This window comes from Eretmochelys imbricata, chromosome 12 (genome assembly GCF_965152235.1).
Source record: "Eretmochelys imbricata isolate rEreImb1 chromosome 12, rEreImb1.hap1, whole genome shotgun sequence".
NCBI lineage: Eukaryota > Metazoa > Chordata > Testudines > Cheloniidae > Eretmochelys > Eretmochelys imbricata.
Genome location: NC_135583.1, coordinates 9,424,193 through 9,430,192, shown reverse-complemented (window position 1 = coordinate 9,430,192; position 6,000 = coordinate 9,424,193).

The following is a 6,000-nucleotide window of genomic DNA, read 5'->3' as shown; positions in this document are numbered from 1 at the left end:
GACAGTTTTACAATCATGTGACTCTTTTCCCTGTGTCACAGGATTGCTGGCCCCTTTAAGGGGAATCTGGGCCCAGGCTACCTGAGATGATTTAAGAAGCTAATTTAAGAAGCCCATCTAGGCAGTTAATTGGATAACAAGTACTTGGGCCTGATAAAAGGCCACCAGGGCTCAGTTACATGGGGTGTTCACAAAGAGAGAAGCTGTCCTAAAGGACCGATGGCCCCAGGATTGAGAACTGCAGGCCCAAGGAGGAGGACTGTGCAAGCCTGGGAAGAGACTGTAGTTCAAGATTATTTTAGATTTAATAAAGTAAAACCCCAGCAGTGGAATTTTTTGTCTTACATCCGTTTGGACTGTGCGGAGTTCTTAAAAGAGCCCAGAGAGAAGGGAAACTGAGGCAGGGAGTGCTTGCAGTGCCACATGAGCTCAGCAGGGGGCTCTACAAGGCAGGCATGTCCTAGGCTAGGGGACACAGTCTCTACAGGTGCTGAGAGCCACTGAACCAAACCGTAAACCCTGCACACTCTGAATTCCAGCACCTATGCCTGTCTCTGGACAAATATAACTAACTAACTAAATAAATAAAACAGTACAAACAACAAGGGAAATGGACTAATTATATGGGGGAAAACAATGTAACTGACTAACCTGCTCTCAAAGGCAGGAAACACACAGAGAAAAAAAAAAAAAAAGATTATTCTTCCCAGCAAATCTCTTCCACTTACAGTCATCTGGATGCTCCTTGTGGGCAGAAGGGTGATTTATAGGTTGAAAGTGTCCCATTAAGAAGTCAGCCAGTCACATGCAAACAGGGGTATCTGCGCAGCCTTAGTCAGCAAATGCTGTTCTGTAAAACCATCCTTCCTTGCTGTGCTTTTCTCATGCGTCCCCTGAGAACCTTGCACCTACAGTAATTTATGGAGTTATGTGGCAGGGAATGAAACTTTCTGAATGAAAGGCCAAGCAAAGGACATGCCATCACAACCAATGAGATAATCTAGTAACAAACAGCCTCAGACTATCAGGCTCAACCATTTACAGACCCAGAGAGTCCAGGACTGACCGAAGGAGAGCTAGCCAAGAGCACAGTGGCAAACACAGCGCCAGATTGTGGCTTCTCAAGCCACTGCTACGGTTGGAGTGTGTGGGGAGGGGATGCTGCTCCAGTGCTGGGGCTGGAGGCATGGTAGAGACCACATGCCGGCAGAACAACTCTGGGTGAGCAGATGCAGGAGTAGCTACCGCTATGCCCCGTAACGGAGCGTCCACCCGCTTCCCTGCGCCACCAGCCCTGATCTGCCAGACAGTGCGGAAGTGGGGTGGCAGGACCCCGCCATCCACCCCTTGTGCTCAGGGAGTGCAAGTAGGGGGAAAGGGATTCTAGTGGCTCAGTGTGCAACAGCACCAGGGGAGAAGGGTCACGGGGCCTTCCATTCTCCCACACCCACCCAGGAGAACCAGAATCTGACCTTGGGACTTACATGACCGGATTGAGAGTCTGCAGCAATAGATGTGTTTAGATCTGCTGAGAGGTCCTGGCATTGAGTCTCCACGGCTTTATCCCTCATGCAGCCATTCACTCCTCTGCAAAATACCGCCACTCTGGTTTACCCTGACGTGCGAATGACTGCACAAAGGATAAGGCCCTTTTTCTCCCAGTGGCCTATTAACCTGGGCAGTTTCACCAAAGGCACTGTAGAGATTTGGCTGGGTAATTCCCATTAATTTTCACTGGAACCTGGACGCCCAAATCACACAGGTGACTTTGAGAATCTAAACCTTAAGGTTGACTTAAGGGGGGAAATTGCTTATTAAATGTTATTTGCAAATCTTAGCCTGGTTTCAGAGAGACGTTGCACCCTGCAGCATGCACGTGGCTAGAGAGGTACTTACGTGCCTTTTTCTTTTTTTGTTAAAGTAAATGTAAAACAATAGTTTGAGACACTCTCTTAGTTGGCACTCTCTCTTTTGACTGCAAAAGAAGAGTCAGTGAAATGTCTGGTGAGATGCCATCAGTGCACTATTCTAAAAGCAGCTCATTCAGGCCAGGAATGTGCATGTTTCCCATAGAAGCAGAATTTGCCTTTTTTTAATACTGGTGAAAGGTGCTAGATCAACACAGAACCCAAGCACTGGTCCACCCCTTGCCTTTGAAGGTCCACTTCACCTGGTGACAGGGTCAATTCAGTCTCCATGCAGGCTCTTTGCTGAGATTGCCACCCAATGTACCAATGGCAACAGCGGCTTCGTCACGCGGCCACCTCTCCTGCAGTCCAGCTGAAGTAAGGCCACAAACTCCTTGTACTACATAGTTCTCAGATGATAACTTTCAGTCATCAGTGACCAAAGCCAGAGTTGAGCAGAGGATGGAACCTGAAGCGGGGTTCCAAAGAGGATGGAGCTCGTCTGTTCTCAGTGGTGACAGATGATAAAACAAGAAGCAATGGTCTCAAGTTGCAGTGGGGGAGGTTTAGGCTGGATATTAGGAAAAACTATTTCACGAGGAGGGTGGTGAAGCACTGGAATGGATTACCTAGGGAGGTGGTGGAATCTCTTTCCTTAGAGGTTTTTAAGGCCCAGCTTGACAAAGCCCTAGCTGGGATGATTTAGTTGGGGCTGGACTAGATGACCTCCTGAGGTCTCTTCCAACCCTAATCTTCTATCATTCTATTTCAGGGCCAAACCAACACCCACTGAAGACACCAGGGCCTTTCAATGGGCACTAGATCAAATTCTTAATCACCTGTCTCATAAGCAACCCAGTCCACCAATAGAATACTTATAAAATATCCATAGCCACTTAAGAATTGTTTCTATAGGAAATGGACCCCTTATAATAAAAGCTTTGGTCTCCTTGCAAATAATTAGCATTTATCAATACTTTTCAGGAGAAAGTTGTTTAAAAGGGCAGGAAATTAAAAGAAAGGGGAGCTTTTACCGTAATAGAGCAGAGGACATTAAATGAATAGAACATGTGAGCAAAGTTGCTCCAGAGAGCTGTAGATCACAACCCATGCCATAAATGTGAGGGTTAGCAAACAGGAGATCTCTGTTCAAATGCAAAATCTAAACGCAAATGAGACGATGCACATCGGTCACAGCTGTATTAAAGTCAAGGCACTAAGCAATGGGGTAATCACAAAAGTGAGTCTTTGGTTCAATCACACTAAGTATAGCAAATTAAAATAGGGGCAGATCATCAATACAATAATGAAGAAAGATTTTCAAGGGGACTATTCTGCATAACCAGCAGAATGATCTGAAGCACTAGTTACAGCATAATGCAAGTCAAGAGATATTCATGGCACAAGATTTATTCTCGTCACAATCAACAGTCTTCATTACTTGGTAGCTAATGCTGCCCCCTCTCCAGATTCCTCTAGCAAAGACACGGAACAAAATAGTACTTATGCCAGTCAATGTTGTGATCTCATAGTGAACACAGCATGAGGAGATATCCTGCTGGTGGCTGCAGGATCCATGGGCTTTTTCATTTGCGCACACAGAGCCATGAGCAAGCCCCAAGAGAACTGAAGCCAACCAACGCTTATCTTAAAGTATCCACACCCGACTGCCCAGTGGCCCAATTCTCCCACTGAACTCACAGAATACTCAGTGGGAGTTGCTCCCATTCCACAGTGAGAAAATGGGGCCCAGGAATGGCTCAAACTGTCACAGACTCAGGGCTTAATTTGTGCCAGGGCGGAGCCCTGGCGCCTCTGGGCTTGGGAAGTTCATCGGCCCGGTGCCTCTGGGCTTGGCGTGTCAGTTATGAAAGTAAAACAATTGTTTCAGCCCCACCACCTCCTTCATTACAAATTAAACACTGCACAGACCTCTAGGGCATGTCTACACCACAGCTGGAAGGTCCATCCGAGGTCAAGCAGGTGGCTAACCTGAGCCACGAAGCCCACACCACTACAGCCCATGTGGCTATTTTTAGCATGCTAGCTCGAGAGGAGCTAGCACAGGTCTGTCTACCCAAGCTGTGACTCACATCTTCCAGCTGCTGTGTAGACAGATGCCTAGCCCTTAGCTGGAATAGACCCGTGGTATTAGGCCATGCAGTTCATCTCCCTGACAGCAGAGCCCTCGCTTACCTCACTGCATGCACTCACTGCTGAAGTTCTGAATCTTAATCAGTGGTGGGGTGGGATTTTAGCACCGCTAGGGGAGGGGTGAAAGGGAGAACAGTTCTTCTCTCTCTAATCTACTTAATGTGCTATCACTATGGTGTCTGATAACCTGGCATCTTTTTTTAAAGCCTGCCACTTTAAAAATCCTCACTCTTGCTTTTCAACGGGAGTGAGCATGTTGTGTGCAGGGTACGTTATGGAAGGGAAGATGCAGGACTTGGTAGTAATGAATGTAAGGTGGATGCTTTACGGAGACTGCTGGACTCAGACTCACTCGGTGGTTTTCTCTGGCTCTGTAGCTCAGACTAAAGCAACTTCTGCTTCCTAGTGTCACCACAGTGGGTTTCCCCTCAATCTTGGATTATGAAGCTGCGGAAGGATGACTGTGCTATAGTACGAAAGAGTATCCTTAAACCAAGCATTCTTTAAGCTAGTACACTGCACCGGCTGGACTTTTCACTTCACCAGTCACTCACTCACCAATCAAAATAGTTTGCAGCTTTATGACTGAATTAGGCCAGAAATACATTTCAGCAGAGAGCAGATCTACAAAGTTACAGCTGCTCCTTCAAGGTGGAAGGGAAGGGGCAGGATAGAATAACCTAATAGAGTATGACCAGAGAGATTTTGGCCTCAAGTCTCCTCTACTTATAGAGGATGTGTCCCTGAAATTGGGGACTGTGGGTTTGTGTAATGAGGAATCTAAGGGAACCTACTGGAAAGTTAAATGACAAGTGTAAAAATGCTTGCGGTTAAAGATTTTCAAAAGCACTTAAGTGCATTTGGGGTGCACAACTGAAGATACCTGAGAGGGGGTGGATGCTCTGCACTTTCTGAAAATCAAGACTTGTAGAAGTGTCCAACATGGGGCCACCCAGAAGTGGAGGGTCTAGTCCAGGGGTGGCCAACCTGAGCCGGAGAGGGAGCCAGAATTTACCAATGTACATTGCCAAAAAAACACAGTAATGTGTCAGCAGCCCCTGATCAGCTCCCCACCTCACTCCCAGCGCCTCCCACCCACCAGCAGCCCCGCCAATCAGCGCTTTCCCCTCCCTCCCCATCAGCTGTTTCCTGGCATGCAGGAGGCTCTGGGAAGGAGGGGGAGGAGTGAGGGCACAGCAGGCTCAGTGGAGGGGGTGGGAAGGGGTGGCGTGGGAGCAGGGCTTTTGGCAGAGCCAGGGGTTGAGCAGGGAGCACCCCCAGCACATTGGAAAGTTGGCGTCTGTAGCTCCAGCCCCAGAGTCGGGGCCTAGACAAGGAGCCGCAGATTAACTTCTGAAGAGCCCCATGTGGCTCTGGAGCCCCAGGTTGGCCACTCCTGGTCTAGTCACTTTTGAAAATCCTGGGCAAATCGCAGCTCTCTCAGATCTGTGAGCCTAGCATAAATATAGACCATTTCCCCAAGTCACTGAATTCTGAGCCTTTAATGGGTTTTAAATAATGAAAGAAAGGGTTTCTTCCAGCTTGCTTAGTCTGAAAGCATGGCTGTGGGGCTTCAGTGCTTTCTGCAGCATTGTGCTCTCAAGATCTGAGATCACCCACTTGTTCCATCAAACTTCAGTCTTTGAACATCTCCCTTGCTGCTGTGATTTTAAACACACTAGTCGTTGTTCACTCGTGGCACCTAATTCTGGGTCAGCAAACAGCGTCAAAGTCCTATCTAGTGATTTTAGTTCCTTAGCAGCCCCTCATGGTCCAAATTCTTTGGACCATTTTCCAGAGATCCTGGCTGACACTGGAGACTTGCTAATAACAGATGTATTGATGAGTTAGTTGCTGAACAGTGGACTCACAGGGCTGTTATTGGAGGCAACAGGATGGTGGTGGTGGTGGGGGGACTGGTGATGATTTCCATTGATGG